Consider the following 24,337-nt stretch of genomic DNA (forward strand, 5'->3'; position numbering starts at 1 on the left):
CACACATGCCTACCACACATGTGCCCGCTGTGGCTTTGCAGGTGGATGGCTGGGACCATCCTTAACATCTGTTCAACCACGGCTCCTGGAGCAGCACCTTCCAGCCTTCCTTGCCCTCTGAGTCACTACTTTGCTGTCTTCACTGTCAATCCCAGGTGGAGCTCAGACCATCCCTGAGCTGAATTCCACATGACACTTGGGTGAGTGATGCGAATCAGAGCAAACCCTCCCTCTTTATAGGGTTTCTGTATAGCTTCTGCCAAGAGGATGTAAAGTAAGGAGTAAATAAATCTGATCTTTCAAGATGGACACAGTGCAGCGGCACACAACTCCACTTTGAAGATTTTAATTTCAGGTTTAGAAAGATGCTCTTTTCTGCAACCTGCCCCTCCACGCTGCGTGGAGGCTGGGAGGCTTGGGGGAGGGTGAGTAGCCGAGAAGGAGACATAGGGCAGGGGCTAGGGTTTCAAAGCGGTTGTTTGTGAGACTATCACAGCAGTGACTGTGACTTCACTTAACTGCATCGGGGCTGCAAACCAACAGATCAATAGACGATTTGAAATCAGGAATGCTTGAAATTTAAAAAAGGAAATGTCAGGCAATCTGGTGGTATTTGCCTTCTCATGTAGGGCTAGGGCCACTCAGAAAAGGTCACTTTGGGTTTCAGATACAGGGTTTCTGTGATGAATTCTCAGCACAAATACCACAGTGTTTCCATTGTACAATTTTTTGGAGGCAGTTTTGCTCCCAGCGTGGGGAGAGGGACACAAATTCACTCCCTTACATAGCTGGGCTGCCCCTTCTGCCTCTGAACTGTCAATCTGAGAATGCTCCTTTAGCGACAGACACTGTGGTCTGCTATGCTATTACGTGTGGTCTTGGGAGAAGACCCACCACCTCACCTCTGACAGGAAGGATGAAATACATGGAGAGCAGACATGTTCTTTAAGATATATAGGAGCAGAAACAAGGATCCCAACTATGAGAGCCTAGACATGCTTCCTCTCTCATCCATCTCCCCTCCTACTTCTGGGGGAAAGGGCTGCCTGTAGGGGTTGGGGGAGAATTCGGGGGAAAATCTGACAGAGGAGACTATATACTCCATACTGACCTCATGAACTGGGCCAGATGGGGAGACACACAGAGTGGTTACTTCCATCACAGTACAGGGCAGAGGGGTCCAGGCTGGGTCACATCCTATGGAGGACAGCCCTGGGCTGAGAGACGATAACACCAGCACTCCGGATTGCCAAAGTATCCATCAGATGTGCTTGTGGGGCAAGTCCCTTCGCTTCCCTGGATAGAAGATGCCTATCTATCAAATAAGAATTGATCAGTTTTTCTTTTATTTTTTTAATTAATTTTATTTTATTTATTTTTGGCTGTGTTGGGTCTTCGCTGCTGCGCGTGGGCTTTCTCTAGTTGCGGCGAGCGGGGGCTACTCTTTGTTGCGGCGCACGGGCTTCTCACTGCGGTGGCTTCTCTTGCTGCGGAGCACGGGCTCCAGGCGCGCAGGCTTCAGTAGTTGTGGCTCGCGGGCTCAGTGGTTGTGGCTCGTGGGCTCTAGAGCACAGGCTCAGTAGGTGTGGCTCACGGGCTTAGTTGATCCACGGCATGTGGGATCTTCCTGGACCAGGGCTCGAACCCGTGTCCCCTGCACTGGCAGGCGGATTCTTAACCACTGCGCCACCAGGGAAGCCCCTCAGTTATTCTTAATTTGAAGATTCCTTAAGAATCTCATGAATGTGATGGGCCCTTCTCCTAGAGGAGAGTATGAACTTGGTGCTTACGCATGTGTTCCGCCTAATTAAGATGATGACACACCCCGGAATCTATCTATGAACTCCAAACTAAGAACCATCTGGACTAGACGCCAGCTCTGTGATGCCTCCAAGTTTTGCAGACGGTGTCAAGTGTCATAACCACAGATGTCTGAGTGGAGGAAAGGCCCTCGGCATGTGGCATCTCCCACTTCCACATCTGCGAGTGAGGACTGAAACCCGGAGATTGACCTGCTCACTCCAGGTCCCATGGAGAGCCTAGCATCAGAACCAAGGCCACCATGCCCCTTCCTCACTATGCAGTGTTGTATGTGACAGTGATTTTCAGGGGTTTTTTTCCTGTGGATGAAAACTTTACTTAAAATGTTTGCCTCTGATTATAAAAATAATGAATATGTAACAGAAAAATAAACTGGAAAGTTGGCATTCTAACTTTTTGGTGGTGGCCTTTGGGTGGTTTCAAACTCTTCTGGGATACTTTCCTGTTTAATACTTTTTTTTTTTTTTAAAAGAGAAAGAGGCTTTTGTATTAAAGAAACAAGAGTTGTCATAGTGTTTTCTGCAGGTGAAGGCTGTAGCATAAAAACCGTAAACGGTTATTATCTTTCCCTGTCCACCAGCAATTCTGATAGAAGGTAAAACTTTAAAAACCAGGTGCAGTATCCACTTGTTCCTTAGTGTCACTGACAAGTACTCAGCAGAAGCTAACTACAGAGGTTGGGAGGTGCAGTGTGGAAAGAAGTTTGTCCACAAGTTGCAAGACGTGTTGCTGAGAATGTGGCTGACCGACCCCTCTCTCATCCCCACAACTGAGCACGGGATGAGTCCTGTTCTCACTGCAAGGAAGAGTGGACACTCCTTGCCAGCTTCAGCTCCGGAGCTCCCCTGTTCCACCTTGTCAATCACCCAGTACTCAACAGCTGACTGGATTTCCTTCTTTTGGGGTTTCACCCCCCTCATTCTGGCAGACCTGGTGGTATTCCTGCAAATTCAATAGCTAGAGAGTTTTCGAGCAATGCTACAAGTATTATGACAGAAACTGTGTAGACCTGTGTCAAGCCCAGCATTAAAAAAATAAGAGAATACAGGTCTTCCCGGGTAATTTTTTTTTTTTTTAAAGATTGATTGATTGATTGATTGATTGCCATGTTGGGTCTTCGTTTTTCTGTGCTAGGGCTTTCTCTAGTTGCGGCAAGCGGGGGCCACTCTTCATCACAGTGCGTGGGCCTCTCACTATCGTGGCCTCTCTTGTTGCGGAGCACAGGCTCCAGACGCGCAGGCTCAGTAGTTGTGGCTCACGGGCCTAACTGCTCTGCAGCATGTGGGATTTTCCCAGACCAGGGCTCGAACCCGTGTCGCCTGCATTGGCAGGCAGATTCTCAACCACTGCGCCACCAGGGAAGCCCCCCAGGTAATTTTTAAAAGGAGTGACAGTGGGTTTAAATACTGGAAAGAAAAATTTACCACAGCAACCAAAACTGTCAACTATCTATAATAGAAAAATTATATTTGCATCATTTTTCAGGATCTCTTTACTTATATTCTGGCTTCTGAAATGGCCTCTACCTTGAGTCAGAGCTTCAGACACATGAACCTCAAAGTACCATTAAAAGATGTTTCACTAACCAAACAGAAAGAAAATATATGACGTTTGCAGTCTGTGCTGGTCTCTTCCCAAACACACTTTTCTCTTCATGCTCAGGAACAAGACCTCGATTTTTCGTTGGTCAGACTACTGCTCAGCTGAAATATCCCAGTTCCCAGCCTCCCTTGCAGCTGGAGCTAGGTGTAGCCATGTGACAAAGTTCTAGCCAAGGAGACAGAAGCAAAAATATGTGGAAGTTCTGGAAAAATCTTTTTGAGGGAGGTCATGCTGTTTTTCTCTTCCTCCAGCCTTGCTGCTTGGTATATTAATGTGATGGATGGAGCTCCAGCAGCTATCTTGCTTCAGAAAGATGAGGTCCACACTGTAGGGAGTGGAAGCTGCCTGAATCCCTAACAACTTTGTAGAGCCACCCTACTAGCTTTGGACTGCCTGACTCCAGACTTCTGTAATAGAATAGCAAGAACAGACCTCCGCTGTATAGACCACTATTATGTTGTGATACTCTGGCAAATGAAGTTGATCTGAGCCTAATTTATAAAGAATCATATAAACCTGGGTTCATATCTCATTTATGATACTTGTTAGGGATTTGTCTTTGGACAGTTGATTTAACTGTTATTTTTATAAATGGGTTTTTTTGCTGTCGTAAAGGCAAAATGAGATGGCCATCCATAAAATGACCAGCATAGTGTCTGAAACCAAGTAAGCATTCAACAATGTGCATTTCCTCTTTCCCAGCCAGGTTTTCAGTCAGCAAGTTTCAAGTCAACAACCTTCTCAGATGAAGCCTCACTATAGGTAGTGAGAGGTACATTCAGATGAGGAAGTAACACAGTCCTGTCTTGGAGCAGCACACTTCCTGGTGGTTAACAGCACAGGAATGAGAGGCCTTAAGCCTTGGGACTTCAGCAGAAGTCCCAAGGCTTAAGGAGCTCACTGTCAAGGCTCTTAATTCTCTGTGAAATTTTAACCCAAGGCCTCAGCAGTGTTGGGATGGGACCATGACACTTCCTAATACAACTTTGGGTCTAGCACGTGAAGGCTATAAATCCATGCATACCTCATATTTCTGGAGATAAAAGATACTAATTCCCTAGGCTGTTTTGAGCCCGGCTTCACATTCATTTTACAGTGCGTATCCAAAGGAAAGTAAACCACCTGGAAATTTGGCTTCAAGACAACTGTCAAAATGGTGGTTATTTTTGGATGAAACATTACTTGACTAATATTTCACAGTTCAGCTGGCTGTAAAGACAAGCTTGCGAAGACTCTGAGAGATAAGGTGTCCAGCTGCCGGGAGCCCGGGTGAGGAGCAAGCAGTGCCTTTGTGACGGTCTCTCCTGGTGGTTGCTCCTGGGCTATGTGGATTGATGTGCTTCCTGTTACCCATTAGCCATGAGACAAAGGGCTTCACACTTCTTAGGATGCCCTTTTAAGCCAGCAGCCCAATGATTCTAATGAGCCCCCAGGAGCACCACTGTGTACTTACGGTTATAAGATGCTTCTTTATCTTGTTACTACTGGCAATAAAAACAATGGAACGGATGCCGGTGCTTTCCTGATCACTTGGCATCCTCCTATGCATTATCCCACTGGGTCTCCATCACACCACACCTCCGTGGCCTACAGGGAGGCTGTGATTCCCAGTGTGCTGAGGAACAAGTACTCTTCCCAAGGGCCACAGCTGTTGAAGGGGTCCAGAACCAGAATCGAGGCTGCCAAATTCTAGGCCCACCATTTTACTCATCTTTCTGGGACTTGGGTCTGCTCTTTTACAGCACTGCCTTCAAAGGGACCAAAGGCTTCCACAGCCACACCTGAAACAGAGGAATGAGTTCATCCCCAAGTCTCCATCCAGAGACCATGGAGAGATGAGACCATGGTGAGATGGCTGAGCTGGCCTTTTCCGCTTTGTTGGCAGGTAAGCTCACTCAGAGCAAACTGTGCTTGTTCTTTCTCTCTCTTTACTTGGTCTGGCTACCTGAGATGCTCCTGTAGGCCATTCACTGCCAGGGTGCCTCTATTTCCCTCCCACCAGTGATGATGGGAATGCCCATCCTGTCCTTCTAAGTGGGCCACTTGCCCTCCAGATGCAAGGTATACAACATAGTTCTTGCTCATATTTGAGTGAGACAATGGGTAGTGCCAACTTCTTCCACTTAGTGAACTGTTCTCTTCCTTAAAGGGGAAGAAATAAGGGCAACTAACCTTTACTGAACACATATTCTTTGTTTTTTAGAGACTTAAAAATATTTATTTAAAAATAACATTAATTAACCCACTATATGCTGGACACACACTCTTGACAGGTTCTGCACTAAGTGCTTTCTACACTTTACCTAATTCAATCAGCTACAGAGTCCCGCAGAAGAAAGGACACAACCCCAGTGCCAAGCTTTGGAAATATTTTAAGAATTCCAGGCAACTCGATAGTAGTAAGTCATAACATTAATAGTTACCATTTGCTGAATGTTTAACAGGTACCAGGCACTTGGGCTAAGCACATTTCATGCAGTACCTCATTTAACCCTCACCGCAATGCTATGAGACAGGTATTATCACCTCCTTCTGACAAATGAGGAATCAAGGCACAGAGGAGGGACAGGAAATCAGCCCAAGGGCAGGGAACTGATAAACAGTAGAAGACATATTAACACACAGACACTCCATGCTCTAATCGTCTCTGCTATGTGCTTTGCTGGTACTTCCAACTCAACATGCCACTGCCCTCCTGGCTTGCAGGATACACATGTGTGCATGTGTGTGCATGTATGTGGATGGGTGGATGTGGAGTGGGAGGTCAGATGTGCACACTGGCAGAGGCAGGGACAGGGGGTGAAGCAGGGGGCAGCGGGAGATGGCAGGGCGAGCCCTCTAGTGACAATGATGAAGCTCGGGGCTGGGGGTCAGCTCAGCTCAGTGTCAATTTGGAGACTCTAACTTTCTGTGCTTTTTCATCTTTTTGAGAAGGGTCTGTACCAGATGGCCCCACTCTGAGTTCTGTGCTTGGGGCTCTGCATACTTTATTTGCCCACTGGTCCCAGAATGGATTTGCTGAAGCTCACTTCCCAAGGAAGCTTCATTTATGTACAGAACTGATCAGCAACAATCTTTCCCCTAGAAATTTAAAAAGCGCTCAGAATCGCACATAACCTTACGGCTGGCGAGGGAATTCAAGAACATCTAGTTCAATTCCTTCATTGTAAAGGCATTAAACAGACTCAGAAAAACAAGGCTCATCAAATTCAGATTTCCTCATTCCCTATCCAGAGGCTTCCTGCTCTCCCATATGGCAATCCAGGAGCTCCTGGGTAGTGAATAAATGTCTATATCCAGCCCCATCCTTCGAAATAGCAGGAGACATCTGTACACGAGAAAGCAGCCTCATTCAGCTTCCCCTGCAAGACTCCCCACATGCCGGGTGCTCTAATTCAGATACATACAGAACAAAATCCCTGGCAAAAGGGGAATGTTCCTTGCCAGATGGACACAATCAGGCCTGTTCAGTGGCTTCCAGGACTGGAACATTCCTATTCACAGCTAGAATTCCAGCTAGGGGCACCTACTGTGTAATATTTCAAGAAAGGATGCTCATAGTCTTGAAATGTAAAAACTCATTAAACACCATCTACAAGATTGCCCCCCTGTATGCTAATCACTTTTTGCTGTCCTAGACCAACTCAGAAAACAGGAGCTTTTTGTCTTTCATTTTATCGGATGATTTCATTGGTCAGTAGTCCCTGAGTTACTTTTTAAACCTCCATTGAAGTTCAGTTGTCGAAAACAGCACTCTAAATCCCCTTCAACATGGTAGCACTAAAATACCATCCAACAGACAAATTGATCCCATCCAAGAGTGCCTGATGTAGGTGATGGTGCCAAATCACAAAGCAGGACCCAGGTACCAACTGTGAAAACAGCAACACCATTATTCCTAGCACCCACCTAAGGCAAATGGCTGGGAGAAGGCTCTCTAGGAGGGGAGGTGTCCAAGACTGATCCTCCCAACTTTGAAGATAACCCTCAATCCCACTCCAGCTGCAAAAATATGCTCCTCTAAAAATGAGCCACACTGAATTTGTACATTGCCTTGGGTAGTATGGTCATTTTATCAGCATTAATTCTTCTAATCCAAGAACAATGTATATCTTTCCATCTGTTTGTGTAGTCTTCAATTTCTTTCATCATCTTATAGTTTTCAGAGTACAGGTCTTTTGTCTCCTTAGGTAGGTTTATTCCTAGGTATTTTATTCTCTTTGATGCAATGGTAAAAGGGATTGTTTCCTTAGTTTCTCTTCAGATCATTCGTTGTTAGTGTATAAGAATGCAAGAGATTTCTGTGCATTAATTTTGTATCCTGCAACTTTACTGGATTCATTGATGAGCTCTAGTAGTTTTCTGGTGGCATCTTTAGGGTTTGCTATGTATAGTATCACATCATCTGCAAACAGTGACAGTTTTAATTCTTCCCTTCCAGTTTGGATTCCTTTTCTTTATTTTTCTTCTCTGATGGTTATGGCTAGGACTTCCAAAACTATGTTGAATAAAAGTGGCGACAGTGAACATCCTTGTCTTGTTCCTGATCTTAGAGGAAATGCTTTCAGCTTAGCACCATTGAGTATGATGTTAGCTGTGGGTCTGTCATATATGGCCTTTATTATGTTGAGGTATGCTCCCTCTAGGCCCACTTTCTGAAGAGTTTTTATCATAAATGAATATTGAATTTTGTCCAAGGCTTTTTCTGCATCTACTGAGATCATCATATGATTTTTATTCTTCAATTTGTAAATGTGGTGTATCACATTGATTGATTTGCAGATATTAAAAAAAATCCTTGCATATGAACTAGAACAAATATTTTAAAAATTTGTATGGAAACACAAAAGACCCTGAATAGCCAAAACAATCTTGAGAAAGAAGAACAGAACTAAAGGAATCATACTCCCTAACTTTAGACTATACTACAAAGCTACAGTAATCAAAATAGTATGGTGTACTGGCACAAAAAGAGACACACAGATCAAGGGAAGAGAACAGAGAGCCCAGAAATAAACCCACATACTTATGATCAATTAATTTATGACAAAGGAGCCAAGAATATACAATGGAGAAAAGACAGTCCTTTCAATAAGTGGTGCTAGGAAAACTGGACAGCTACATGTAAAAGAATGAAATTAGAAAATTCTCTAACACCCTATACAAAAATAAACTCAAAATGGATTAAAGACCTACATGTAAGACTGGATACCACAAAACTCCTAGAGGAAAACATAGGCAGAACACTCTTTGACAAAAATCATAAGCAATATTTTTTTTGATCCCTCTCCTAAAACAAAGGAAATAAAAGCAAAAATAAACAAACAGGACCTAATTAAACTTAAAACCTTTTTCACAGCAAAGGAAACCACTGACAAAACAAAAAGACAACCTACTGAATGGGAGAAAACCTTTGCAAATGATATGACCAATAAAGGGTTAATATCCAACATATATAAACAGCCCATGCAACTCAACATCAAAAAAACAAACAACCCAATAAGAACTGAATAGACATTTTTCCAAAGAGAAATGCAGATGGCCAACAGGCACATGAAAACATACTCAACATCACTAATCATCAGGGAAATGCAAATCAAAACCATAATGAGATATCATCTCACACCTGTCAGAATAGCTATCATCAAAAAGAACACTAATGTCAGCAAGGATGTGGAGAAAAGGGAACCCTCATACCCTGTCGGTGGGCATGTAAATTGGTGCAGCCACTGTGAAAAATTGTATGAAGGTTTCTCAAAAAAGTAAAAATAGAACTACCAAAGGACACAGCATTTCCATTCCTGGGTATATATCTGAAAAAACCACAAACACTAATTCGAAATGATACATGCACTTCAATGTTCATAGCAGCATTATTTATACTTGCCAAGATATGGAAGCAACCTAAGTGTCCATAAACAGATGAATAGATAAAGAAGATGTGGTATATATATACAATGGAATACTACTCAGCCATAAAAAAGAATGGAATTTTGTCATTTGCAGCAACATGGGTGGACTTAGGGGGCATTATGCTAAGTGAAATAAGTCCAACAGAGAAAGACAAATACCGTATGATATGACTTATACGTGGAACCCAAAAAATAAAACAAACTAGTGAATATAACAAAAAAGCAGGAGACTCACAGATACAGAGAACAAACTAGTGGTTACCAGTGGGGAGAGGAAAGGGTGTAGGGGAAATACAGGAGTAGAGGATTAAACGGTACAAACTATTAGGTATAAAATAAGCTACAAGGATATACTGCACAACACAGGGAAAAAAGCCAATATTTTATAATAACTACAAATGGAGTATGACCTTTAAAAATTGTGAATCACTGTATTATACACCTATAACTTATATAATATTATGCATCAACTATACTTCAATAAAAAATTAAAATGTCACATAATTTTTACTGGAAATGATATTAGCTAACATGTGGATGTGTGCTATGAGCTATTGCTATATTTAAAGCATGTAACATGCATGCACTTTCTTAATTATTCTTCACATAGCCTTTGGAATAGGTACTGTTGTTAACTCCAATTTGAAGAGGCAGGAATTGAGGCTTAGAAGTTCAGTAACTTGCCAAACTAGTAAGTGGCAGAGCTAGAATGAAAACCCTTGTCAGTCTAACCCCAGAGCCTGGTTCACAACCATCAAGCCTCATGCTTTGCAACAGAATACCTTAGCACTGCTGAGATCCTTTCATGAAACTATTGAGAAGATAAGGTCTCAGACAGAGAGTTCTTTTTATAAGAGGGGAAAAAGCACAACTGCAAAATTAGCATGAGGGAAAAGGTATTAATTCTTTAAAACTTCCAACATTTTGAGAAACACAAGACCATTAAGCTGATATCAGACCCAGGAAAGCAGAGAAAAATTAATCTCCAGATATGTCCATACCCGATCGATGAGGGAAAGTTAACAAGGGAAATATTGAAGTGTAGGTGAAAAAGCTCTAACTAAACAGTACATGGGAGGAAAGGTTATCTTAACTGATAAATCTTAAAAAATAAAAAATCTAAACAGAATATTTTATATATATATATATATATATATATATATATGTATATATATATATACACACACACACTTTAAAATTTACTATACAATAGTTGCTGGTAAAAACAAGTCACAGCATTTTCCACTAATAAATTCTTACTTTTTGTGGTGTTATTTTCAAGGGAAACCAAAATTACATGCAATACAAGGATATTTGGAAAGAAACACAAACAAAATAAAGACACAGCAATAACCTGTCAGCACCTGCTTAAATTTCAAGGTGGGTTGCATCCTAATGACGCATCATGAAGGAGATCGAGACGTAACAATTAAATCCTGTTAATCAGAAGACATGAATATTTCAGTGTGTACTAAATACTGATGTGATCCCTGAGGCAGCAAGTCCCACAGAGAATTATATGAACAGGAGTAAAAGACTTCCCTGGCAAGGTCTGCATTGTTCATAAATTTTTATATTGATCCACTTTAGTAGGGATTGAATTACCCATTCTAAAGAAACCAAGTACCTTTAATGGTGAAACACTCAATAAACTCTGCAGATCAGGAAAAAACAAAGCTACTGTAATAGCAATAGTTGAGTGCTTTGGAAGTTCCCTATTTTTTACTTGATTGAGGAAAATGTTTTTCTCTTTGGGAAAACAAGTGAAGATTTAGATTTGAGTGTGTGTGTGTGTGTGTGTGTATACATATACAGATACATACTTATACACACCTACATATATTAACACACACATATATACATATGGACTTTCTATGTATACAAAACTCAAGGCACATGATCTCAGTCTTTTTATCTAAGCACAGGAGACAGCCAAGATGTTGACTGTTGAGATATTCAGTACAATCATATTCAAATGTATTCCCAACATTTGAGAGAGATTTTCACATGCACTATTTCCCCGTAAAGAAAATCCCTTTAAAATGCTTGATGCCATAAACAAGCTCCCATTTCAGGGAAGTCTCAGGCGGGCCCTGGCTTCTCCTTCCTCACCATGGGGCTGCTGACTGATGGGCCATTTCACCACTCACTGCTGCATCTAATCCAAAGCACCAGGAAAGGGTAGAAGACACATTTCAAATCTGCTCAATGTTCTCTCCCATCAGGGGCCCTGCTGACTGCTTCAGAGAACAGTGTGCTTAGAGAGGAGAAAAGGTCTGAATCTTCTCTCCTTTCCAAATCACCTAACCCAGTCAATACTAGTCCCAACCAGGACTTGTTCCCTGAAAAGGAAGAAAATGAGAGAGGAAGAAGAGAGAAAATGATGGGGAAAACATAGTTCAGTGGTTAAGGACATAGGCTTTATAACAGAACAAAAACAAATTAAAATCCCAGACCTGAGTACTAGTTCAAGCTTGGTTAAGTTGTGAAAACTTTCCAAGCCTCAGTTTACTCACCCTGTAATGACAGCCAATCATACAGAATTGTAAAAATTAAACGAACATACTACAGGTAGCTCACTTGAACACAATGCTGCCCGGCAGAAAGGTAGCCACAATGAGTGTTGTCATCTTAATTATCATGATCATCATGCCATGCCTTTGTGCTTGCTAAAAGGTATCAAGATTAACTTTGGGCCTTAAAAGCGCTGATGGGCTACTTTCCTATCTCCTTGTTTACACAAACCCTGATTAAGCAATCAGAACGACTCATCATTACCTTGAGGCCCAGCTCACATTAGTCAGAGTGATCTACACTTTGCCTGCCTTTCAACATGTGCAATTGGATCAGCAGCTCCCTACGTCCTGGCTGGGCCTGCAGGGAAGCCGGCAAACACATTTATCCTCAACAGCCTGGAAACTGGAGGAGCCTTACGCCCAGTCTATACTCCCCACCTCCTGGCTCCTCATAGCACAAGGTAAGAGAGGGTCAGGAACCAAGTGGGACATATACAGTGACCCCAAAATGAACTTCCATAAAAATGTATCTGAAGACAGAAGAGCTTAGTGTAAGCAAGGATATGCACAAAGACCTGTTCATGACAGTAAAAAAAAAAGAAAGAAAAAGGAAAAATAGTGGTTGAATAAATTGCATGATATGCATAATATACTATGTTGCCAACAAAACAGAGAAATACATAATTAACATGGTAATCATAACTTCCCATATGGATGCTGAGTCAATTCATTCCGGCTGCCTTCCACCTGTCCCCACCAACCACCTGGAACAAGTTTTCCTTCTCCCCTACTGCGCCTCTAGCCTTTCACTCCTCTTTATCTTTCATAACACTTATTACTCCCTGACAATATATCATACGAGTTTTTTGTTGAGTCATTCCCCCATGAGGCTGTAAGTTCCAAGAAGGCAGACATGTCACGGAACTAGGGAAATAGCCAACGAACAAGATGAACTGTGCCTGGTACATGGGAGGACTTCAGGCAGATTTGTTGAATGGATAAATTTAGAAAACTAGAAGATACAGATAAAAGAACTTACATTATCCTTACCCCTACCACCTAGAGATATCTGTCAAATATTTTTCTATGTGTAAATAGAAGTAGCTTATAAAATAAAGTAAAAATAACTTAGGTGAAACAATGTCTAATGTAGTACTGTCTTCCATACTTCAAACTCTCTGAATAATTCACTGTATCGTTAATATCCCCTCTAAGTCACCAAATGGCTACAACAGTTCTCCATTCCCCCAGTGGTCCCTCCAGGATGTCAGTGTTTATGGGTTTTTTTTTTGCTACATGGTACCTAGGACCAAGCACAATACTCCAGATGAATTCTGGCCAGCACACTTCTATGTGCCAGGGGCCATGCCAATTGCCTTATATGGGTTTTCACTGAATTCTCACTCAACAAGATAGAAGTAATTATTACTTCATTCTGCAGATCAGAAACTGAGGCACAGTAAGTTTTTCTAGTACTTAAAACCAGAACCTCTCCAGCTGACCTACCGTATTCATCAATACTGCATCTCATTTACCATGGGTATCCAGGGTCAAATGTTTTAGATCACATGATCTGACGTGGCCCAGGGAGAGAATCTGAGGAGCCAAGACTGCGGACCTGGATGGCGCCCAGCACCAGATGGTTTCTAGCAGTGTCGCACAAACTGGAAACACCACTGGCACCAGAAGGGAGTTGCGGTGAGATCCCCTGTACTTGCTTTGTCAGTGCCCAGGGCTGGAGGCAAGAAGCACAGTGCAGGTGAAGGGCAGGGAGAACTCTGTGGCCAGACAAACCCAGAAAGACCCCATTCCTGTAAGTGAGCCATTAACCCACCCAAGCAGGTGTGCCCCCCACCCATCTGCCAGTGCCGGCCTGGCCAGCGCCTGGGGAGTGTTTCACAATCCCTTGCCAAATCACGAAGATGTCAGAACTGCAGATGAAAGATGTAACGCGAGCAAGTGAGCCACAGACTAGAACAAAACACTGTGGTTTGGGTCCAGCTTGACAGCATTCCGGCTCCTTTGCTGTAAGGAGCTGCTTTGAGGGCGAAGGCACCCTACCCTCCCACTTGGCCTCTAGAAACCACAACGCAATACGAATTCAAAAGGCACCTGACAGCTCAGCATTATTTTAATAAACAAAGCCTCCCTTTCTTCCCCCTCTACCTACAAAGAACACGTTTTATCACATATGCCTTGACAACTTTCTCTCTTACAAATTGTTTCCTCTTTCCTGCTCCCTCCATTTCACCAGGCAAACTCTGAAATGCTTAAGTACAGTGGAGGGTGTGGCAGAGCTCACTGCAGACGGGGACGCTGAGGACAACGTGAGGTCTCCTGCATGCGTGCTCACCTCCAGCCCCCCGCTGTCGTGGGCCTGCTGTACCGCCCTTGGAAGAGAAGCAGCAGAAAGGATACAGGGGAGGCCACGCCGGGTGGCTGATGAAAAAAATTCCTTTGGGTGCAGATAGTATCCGTCGCTTCTGACTTTCTCTAAATGGAAGGAGCCCCCAGTGGAGAGACACTGTCTTTGAGCCTCTAGTGCACAGCCCCCAACAAAGCCAAGCACAGTCTGACCTCACTGAAGGATGGCGGCAGAGACAGACACGCTGGTTGCTCAGGAAGGTGGGGAGCTTTGGGGCAACCAAACAGCACACACCCTCCTAGAAGGAAGAGGTTCTCTCGTCACACATTTTGGATGTGGCACTGCTTTCTTCCCATCATCTCGGTTCATGTGCAAACTAAGCTCTTCCTGTGCTTGCAAGGGAGGAACTGCATATTCTCCCAAGCTCACGAAGTGCAACCTTAATCATTAGATCCAACACACCAGAGAAAAAGAGGTGACACCTAATCCTGGAGTTTCCTGTACTGTCTACGCTCTCCCCAGCACTCCCTCCCTCTTACCTCCTCAGAGACATGGCACTAGAATGCAAACAGGAAATTCCCTAAAGCTGCCCAATTTTGTTTCCTGTAAGCAGAAAGGCAGTGTACAGAGAAAATATTAAAGACTCCTAGGCTGTTTAAGAATTAAACATTTCTAACCTACATAAAAATATCAAAGGAAATCCTAAATCTGGCAGTGACTAGAAATACTGCCGTTTCAACAACACAAAACCAAAACTTACTCAAACTATTAAAGCTAAGCTTCGCTGCTAAAGAAGTTGACACTGTCAATCACTAGGCACAGGGCTGGAAAACATGGTGAGCAAGCGTTTGCCTGATATTCAGAAGCCTTCTCCTCAGAGGCCTGAGTGAGTCGCCCTGTTCATTTGCCCTGTTGTCAAGATTCTGAATGTTAGCGTGGGTCATATTATACTTTAAACGCAAACACCACTCTGAGATGAGTAAACAAGGATGACAGAATCCAAAGACTCTGTGAGATAGTCTTCCTGCCAATCTTAATCCAGGCCATCATTTATTAAAAAAAAAAAAAATTGAGCTTAGCTTTGGGCTCCCAGAAAAATATCCCAAATGTGAAGCAGGATTATTTAGCTCCAAGGCAAGAAGGATGAAGGCAAATTAGCACTAGCCGATAGGCAAATGACGAGCTCTTACACTGAGGGCAGTCACCAGTGTACCCAGTCCAAGACAATGAGTTTACATTTCAGCTTGAGGATTCAGGTTTGCTCTCAACACCTCTCCTGACAGTGGAGCTTGTTGTGTCTTCAAAGGTGCAGTAATGCTATGGAATTTCTCTCTGGGAAAACCTTTCAAGGCAGGGGCCGGTCTCCTCTCTCCGGGCTGATGTGGGTACAGTCCTGCCTGGGAATTTAGTCTACTGCCTCTCAAAATTCATTCCAGTCTGATGATTCCCTCATTGTACACCAATAGATGTGCCGGGCGAAAAAGGTGAGTCAACACACAGATTATGGAGGACGTTTCTTTTCATGTGGCAAAGGAAAACAGAGGTTATTTCAAGGGAGGCAAGGGCACCACAGAGTAAGCTTTTTTGACTTGTTTTCTTGGCTTTTTAAAATCCTGGCAATCATGCTCTGGTTAACAGAGCAACATTTACAGAAGCACACGATCGGAGCACTTCATTCCTTGCTGCACTGTGGCCCCGAGAGCTGTGGCATTTACATACCTTCAGGGCCAGGGCTACCCAGGAAAATGACTGCAGTGGAACTGGATGTTTATTTAAAGTGACTGATACATAAAGGATTAGCTCCACTTCCCCCCATATAATGGGCTAGAGAGAAAAGGTAAAAACCACCACCTTAAATTTGCAATGGAACAGGTCTCAACTCCCTTTTGACCTTTAAAACAATCTTTCCTGGGGCAGAGACACCTAATCTACAGCTACCAACTTGCCCTTTCATTGGCCATCTTAAAAGCAAGTAAAATTATTCAAAAGTTGCCTACTATCTCAAGATTTTAAAAATTAGAAATTTATCTCATCTCATTCCAGATATTACATTCTTTTGGGCAACAGATTTATGTTCACGAAGAAAAAGTGGGAACCTATCAAATCATTTCCTGGGGAAACAAAGAGCCTGAGAGTCTGCTTACAAAGCAAGGTTAAGTTGACTTTTCTTCAGTTACTCCACATACCTAGTGCAGTATAAACCACAGGCTCGCCACAGCAAGCCGACTTGGAGCTCCTGCACTGTACATGCTCAACGTGGCAACTAGACAGCCTTAAGGAACTGATAACTCAAATGAGGAGTGTCAGAATTTGGCTGAAAAGGTGCTCTTTTTTTCTTAATAAATTCCAGATGTTAAGAGTAGCTATCCATCTAGAGACCAGTTCTTTACATAATCTGTTCTTTAAAACCTTCTGAAAAAATGTAATTGCGTTTCTTTCTCCCACTGCATTTTATGGACAAAAAGGCAGTTATTCATGTACTTCAAAAAAAAAAACTGAAAAAAATTAGTTATTCCCCATAAGTTAAACGATTTCCACAGAAATACATTAACGGAGTATATGGAATGATAAATCTATGCTATGAAAGATGATAATAGAAAGCAGACCTCGCCTATGGTGAGTTCAAATTCCAGAATATATCATATGCACAAAACTCTTGTGGTTTATGGAATTCTGAATCTCCCAGTTTGAATAGTGGGTGCAGGCCACAGCTTTCCTGAAGTCTTTTTTTTTTTTTTTTTTTAATATATTAAGCCTTTCCAGCAAGTGGGGTGGGGGAAGCAGAGAAGAAGGCAAACAGATTGAAGGTGGGAGGGGTGAGCAGGGCAGGGACAAAGATTTGGCAAGGCTAATACCATGCACTGCCTTTCACCCCTTAAAGTCAGTATAGCAAAGATCCCCTGAATTGGGGCTAGACCAGTAGCAACAGCTTAGGCAGGCTTCAGCCCCCATCATATCCACAGCTCTCCTGCAGGCACCCAATAGAAACAATCATGTAAAGATGGTGTTGGCTAAGAAAACAGAGCTTTAAGACAAGCTCCCTTTGCCCGCCGCCTCCCCCAATCCCTTGCCCCAGAGCATTCTGTATAGAAATTCTGCAACTGCCACAGTCCACACTACTGTGCCACAGGAGAGGGGAAGAGGAGACACTGATTTGCATCCCTCTTGCTGTTTTGTGGGGAAGCAGGAAAAGGGAAAGGATAAAGGGGAAGGAATTCAATCCAAAGGGCAGGGGGAAAGGGGAAATAGAATGGATATGCCATACACATGGAGGCGGCCACTAATTCTGAAGGAAGCCAAGAAACCCAGAAGGAGAAAGGAAAATATGAGAAAATAATTACAGGAATTAGCATGATAGGTTTAAAAAAATGGGCCTGTTGGGGAAAAAAAAACCCAAGCTCATAGATACAGAGAACAAGCTGGTGGTTGCCAGAGGTGGGGCGTGGGTAAAATGGGTGAAGGGGGTCAAAAGGTACAAACTTCCAGTTATAAAATAAGTATGTCCTGGAGATGTAATGCATAGCATGGTGCCTATAGTTAATAATACTGTCCTGCATATTTGAACGTTGCAAAGAGAAGAGATCTTAAAAGTTATCATCACAAGAAAAAAAATCCTGTAACTGTGTGGTGACGGGTATTAACTATACTCATTATGGTGATCATTTCTTAATATATACAAATGTTGAATTATCACATCATACACTTAAAACTAATATACTCTTTTATGTCCATTATACCTCAATTTTTTTGAAAAAAGGCCGTTCGAAAGACTTCTTTTTGCAAGACAATTCCTGCACCTAAATGTGACAAGCCTTCATCTTGCATCACCGCCTGTAATGCCATCCCCACAAACTCCCAGCCAGCATTCCAAGGAGGAGCTTGCATGCTCAGGTAACTGGGTGGAGTGGACCGAAAATCAGCTCAATCAGCTCTTTTGTTCTCAAAAAAAGAACGCTCTCATTCAGATCCGGTCAAACTGCTTAGGTGCAGAGCCAAGGGGTTAATGTTCAAGTTCAGAAACGCTGTACGGGTCATATTCTGGCCCTGCGGAGACACAAGGGCGGGTTTCTTAAAATGCGTCGACTTGCCGTCTTCCCCATGACAGGTCACCTTTTGAACTACTGGGGGATGACCTGGGAGAAAAATAGAAAGCTTTGCAGCCAACCACTCCTGTGAGAATGTAGGGAACAATCAGAGGGCTGTCTAGAAAACAAAATGCCTCATTTCTTTAATAGTAGATATTCAGGTAGCAAGAGGCAATTCAGAAATGGCCAGCAAAGCACAATGATTGAGAAATCGGCATAAATGATACATTTCTATTCTGCTCCAGCATTTATGCACTGCACAATTTCACTTTAGTTAAATAAAGTACTTTCTTCTGGAGATGGCAAGTACGTGATACTATGGCCATAGCTACTATAATAGAATAAGATGGATCTACCCCACATACATCAACTCTGATGTAAAATTCTTAGGATTTTTAATAAGATGCACACGTGTATTTTTTTGAAAGGACAAGATCATTAGCAGGTCTGGTCTTCATGGAAAGAAGTAATTAACGGTGTCTAAATTAAATTTTTTCTTTCTTTCTTTACAGCAACTACTTCTTTTAAACAAGGACATGTAGAGTCATAGGATTATTTCTTTCATCTTTTTTCTCCTTTTCTTCAATGGACTTTATTTCTACCCCATGGCAGAAACCAACCTTCTCTTGTAGAACTGGGCAATATATCATATATCGTTTTCCCATCTCTTAGGCAGGAAGTTACATTTCTGAAAACTTCTGACAAACCACAACTGTATGAACGGTGCCTTGCATGTGGGTGCACATGGGTACCCACGCACACGCCTCTGCGCCTATAATTAAAGTATCTCAGGGCCCAACCTCGTCTACCCTCACCCACTCCTGTTTTCTTATCTGTTTTGTGGAAGCTAATACCTACCCTACCCACTTCCCAGGGATACTGGGAAAAGCGGAAATGTTTATGTAAGTGTTGTATGTTGTACGCACTATTAAAATGTTAGTTATGATATATGATACAGTTCAAAATGTTATTTACTGACCTTTATATGTAACTCCCCTTACTTGGGTCCTTAAAATTCATCTCCAACACACTTTATAAAGTTTGACAAGAAGTCACGTCATGGTCTACAGGCTCTCTGCTAATAGAGTCAGTAGTTACAGCATAAGCAATCACCTCTGACATGTCCTGCTCCCACAAAGGAGCCTTAAGGAGCACTGATCTCTAAGGACAAGACTTGAAATTTGAGGGTCAGGACCCATATACTGCCAAATCACTTTCAATATCATTACACTAATAGGAGTCTCCTAAAGTAAAGGATGGGTATTTGGTTCCCATACTGGGATTATTTCATCCTGAACTGAGACTTCACTGAAGTGCTGGGGATGAGCGTCCCTAAAGCTTTGGCTTCAGATATGCTGGGTGTTCTTGAGAACCATTTCTGTTTTGTAGGGGTGTTTGGCCATGCCCTTATCAAATCACAGAAAGTTCCTGGAAGTTTACTCAAATGTCTTCCCTCAGCACAAAAACCATCTAATCACAAACGCATACATCCACAAGGGAGTTCTGAGACAAATTCTGCAGAGCACAACCACAGCATGCTACAAGATCGTTTCCCAGCAGAAGGGAGCCATTTTCTTGACTCTAAAGACTAACAGATGAAGCACAGACAATAGAGCTGTTTCATCACTCTGGTACAGATTAGCCTGCATTTCTGCACCAAAACGTATTAAGCTCCTGTCTGGCAATTAGCTGACAAGGGCAAAAATGCACAGACAAGCAGAAGGTGGAAACCCCTTTAACCCAGGAAACCTCACTGGTGGCTCTGCATCCCGTATCATTTCACAGTGGTTATTGGACAGCCTCCAACAAAAGAAGCAGCTATGGCAAAGAAATTCTCCAGAAATTGTGAACTTTCAAGGCACAGAACGTTTGAGAGATGTCTGCTTGTCAACCAGGAAGTCCTGGAGCTCGTCAGTAATTGACACTGTTGCAGGAAGCCCCCTCAAAGAAAGGCTCGTCCTTCCCTGTCCCTATAATCCATCTACCAAGAGCCGAACTTTTTGACTTAGAAAAGGTAAAATGGAAAGCTATCCAATTGTGGCTGGCCGTCTTCAGGCACTGTGGGAGCCCTGGGAAAGAAGAGAATTATTACTTAAGGAAAGGATTGTGTGTGAGAACATACAAGGCACTTTTTTACACTCAAGGAGTGGAAGACAGTAGCAACACACACCAAGGACAGTACAGACCAAATGAATATAATTCAGCTCAAACAATCCAGGTACCTGACTTCATACTGATGACCAAATCCTGCTTAAAAATGAGACTGTCACAGCTTCGGTCCATGTGACCACGGAACAACGCAAGTAAGTATCTTTAGGTGTCAAATCACCTCTTGAGAGTTATTTAACAGCCAAGGTAAGATTTTGGAGGTTATTACAGCTACTTAGCTTCTTCAGCAATTCATTTGGATACAGAATACGCTCCATTTCCGTTTCACACTATATGTGGTTACCTACTTCTTACAGCTTTATAGCTGAGACATCTTTCCTTTGCACGTACATCTCTTCCCCTTTGTACAAAACCTTGTCTGAATAAAAAGGGATGGGGTCGCAAGTATACCATTTTACTCTTTCCCCACACCTTTTAAGCATTGACAGAACCCAGAACAAACCAGGCTACAAGAAAGAAGACCCCCAGCTATGGCCATCTGTCCATCTTAACATAATTACCTACATGCTGGAGGTACCATAATTTAACCATCAACCCATTATTGTATGTGTAACCAATTTTCCTTGTTGAATAATGCTGCAATGAAGAACATTAGGACAAATTCTTAGAAATGAAATTAGCATTTGGACAAAGCTTCTGAGTGTGAAACTGCCTCCCCCACAAAAGCTATTGCAAGATATACTTCTGCCAGCTCTATCTATTTTGCTTTACTCCCAACAGCCCTAAATATATCACTTAAATATGTATTTTTTACCAATATGGTTCCAAGATGACTTTTAGTCTTCATTTCCTTGATTAAATTTAAACTTTTCCCCTAAATCTACTGGACACGGGGCTTTGTTTTTTAATGGCCTGTTCACATTCTTTGCCCATTTTGACACAATGTTGACTTCTTAGAGTTTGATACGTATTACAAATATTAACCTTTCACCATATGTATTGCAAATCTTCTTTCCCAGTTGTCTATTCACCTTATAATTTACATAGCATTTTGACATCTGTATGTTTGATATTTTTATGTTGCCTCCATAAATCTTTTCCTTTACAGATTTTTCCCTCGGCTTTTTGTTTAGAAAGTTCTTCTCCACTCTGTTCAGATAGTTACCTACATTTTCTTTATTGTGATTTTTTAAAATGTGGTCAGTCATTTTTTGTAAAAAATTATTTATTTATTTATTTATTTTTGGCTGCGTTGGGTCTTCGTTGCTGCCCGTGGGCTTTCTCTAGTTGTGGCGAGCGGGGGCTACTCTTCGTTGCAGTGCACAGGCTTCTCATTGCGGTGGCTTCTCTTGTTGTGGAGCACGGGCTCCAGGCACACGGGCTTCAGTAGTTGTGGCATGTGGGCTCAGCAGTTGTGGCTCGCGGGCTCTAGAGCACAGGCTCAGTAGTTGTGGCGCACGGGCTTAGTTGCTCCGCGGCATGTGGGATCTTCCCGGACTAGGGCTCGAACCCGTGTCTCCTGCGCTGGCAGGCGGATTCTTAACCACTGTGCCACCAGGGAAGTCCCTGGTCAGTCATTTTTTTAAAAACTTTATTCCATGTGGAATTTCATTGTATACATATATTACAAATCTAACCTTTTTGTTTATATTTGTATTTATTCCAGCATTACTGAATAATTAAACCTTTTCTACTTATTGCAGCCATTATGATATACCTAAATCCTTTTTATATTATTTTAAATTATAGTATTACAATGTTTAATGTTTCATTAATGTACAATATCCCCTTTTTATTGTTTTTCAAGAATATTTTAGCTATTTGTTTATTCTTCCAGATGAAATTACTATGAAGATTTAAAAAATCTCACAGGGCTTTGGATCAGAACAACATTAAACTTCCACTCTCCCCCCCAAGTCAATGTGGTCATGTATAAAACTGAATTCCATCTAATAACATGGACAGTCCATCTATCAACTGTAATTTTCATTGTAGTGGCTCTCCTTAACCGAGACACAAATTCCTTGAGGACAAACACAATGTCTGCTTTGCTCCTCAGTGTGTTCCATTCCTAGCACCTAGTACAGCGCAGGCACACATACAATTACTGAATGAAATCAAAGCAACCTAGAACTGTTTTTGTCTTAAGCATCTCATTTAGTATCTCTTAACCCAAAATAGCTAAACCAGCAACGTAATTGTGAATGCACCTGGTGTGTGTAAACTGAGCAAAGGTGTACAAGGGATTTATAGGCTACGGTACCCAAACCTGGCCAATGGAATAACAGCTTCAAAGATGGTGTCCTTCCTAAATTACCACAATGGGCAAAAGAAAGAGGAGGGTAACACTGCCGCAAAGATGAACTAAAATCAACAGATTAGGAATTCATGCTTGAGAACTGCAGGAACTTTACTAGAGTGAGGTCCTTTTCATATCATTGCCATGGAGGAGTAGAGATCCGCTAACTATTTTTTAAAAGTCCTAGACCCAGTGCTAAGAGAGATTTCGGACATTTAAAGAGCGATGGCCCAGGACAAGGGTAGGTAGAGAAGGAAGTGTCCTAGGTCAAAAAGATGGCCTGAATTAGTGCTCCTGACCTGTCTTCTTCCCAACGCCTTGCTGAAGAGACTCAACTAATAAAAATCAGCCAGCTGATAGAGGCTGGAAGGAATGACGGTGAATCGCACCCAGATTACTGATAAGGATCACCTGCATTGCTCATGACGTCTACAGAATGCCTCTTTTGATCTAACAACTTACTAGATATATTTACAAAGATTACAGCACTACAATAATGACAAAAACTAAACAACGGAAATACATAAATGCTCATCTATAGGGGAGTGAATGAACAAACTGTCCATATCCACATTCCGTGGCTGTGAAAAATAAAGATCTATTGGAGATTTTAGAAACATGATATATTAAGTTTAAAAAAAAAATAAAGACAAGGATGTATATATAGTCTGATCTATTTTTATAAAAATGTTCACCACATATATAAGTACTTGTATATTGTATGTGAGCACAGATGGGTGTTGAAGAATAAATACCAAGTTGGTAACATGGGTTAAGGAGGGAGATGGAATATATGGAGGAAAAGGGGCTGAGCTGGCTTTTGCATGGTACACTTGGCCCTCTGTATTCTGGAATGAAGAACCCGTGGATACGGAGGGCCCACTGTACTATGCTATTTTACATAAGGGACTTGAACAGTCACAGATTTTGGTATCCACAAGCACACTCGAACCAATCCCCCCCCCGCCGGGATACCGAGGGACAACTGTATACTTCTTTGTCATTCGATTTGTTACAATGGGCGTGCATTGCTTCTGTGTCTTGAAAGGAAAAGCTAATATATTATTATTCTCCAAAATAAATAGACGTGTCAAAAATTTTTCCAAAAATGGATATTAACAATGCAAATGTAAAATTATCTCAGAATTATCAAATGTAGAACAAACAAAATAATGAACCCCATTAGAACATACTTGAGACAGTCAAGCTTTGATGACTCAAAGCTGGAAAGACGTACTACAATTAGTTTTCCTTTGATTTCAGGGACATTTATTCTGCTTACCTCAAGACAGAGCTAATAAACCAAATGGTTTTGAAAGGTCCTAAATGGTTCTCAACATTTGGGCATATTCCAGGAAGGCTAAGTTAATTTAGCTATTCATAGAGTGGCACATTTGACAGGGAAAATGCAAATCAGATTACTGCAGTTAATGTTTGATTTTTTTTTTTTTTTTTTTTTTTAAGATAGGAAAGAAGAGGATTTATTTGCCTTTCCGGGCCTTGATTTTCCTCAGATAGAACTCCAGCTCCTTTCCCTCTAGCACATAGCCATCTGCTCGGCCACACTGGCCTGGTCTTGAGGCGATGCAAGCAAGAAGTTTGCCCTGCTGGAACTGCTCCTCTAGAAG

General features: G+C 42.2%; 1 protein-coding gene and 1 long non-coding RNA gene across 4 annotated transcripts in view; one reads left to right on the plus strand and one right to left on the minus strand.

Annotated features, from left to right (window-relative positions):
* MCC (MCC regulator of WNT signaling pathway) overlaps positions 1-24,337 on the minus strand; it is a gene marked incomplete at its 5' end in the record, with an annotated part of 425,634 nt that overhangs the window by 119,910 nt on the left and 281,387 nt on the right. The gene's annotated exons all lie outside the window — the stretch shown is intronic.
* LOC309657867 lies at positions 14-24,249 on the plus strand. Its single transcript, XR_014261934.1, has 2 exons — positions 14-200; positions 1,813-24,249. It is a non-coding gene; the product is annotated as an uncharacterized lncRNA (long non-coding RNA).

Source organism: Balaenoptera physalus, assembly GCF_965194825.1.
Source record: "Balaenoptera physalus genome assembly, chromosome: 3".
In the NCBI taxonomy this organism is placed as follows: Eukaryota; Metazoa; Chordata; class Mammalia; order Artiodactyla; family Balaenopteridae; genus Balaenoptera; species Balaenoptera physalus.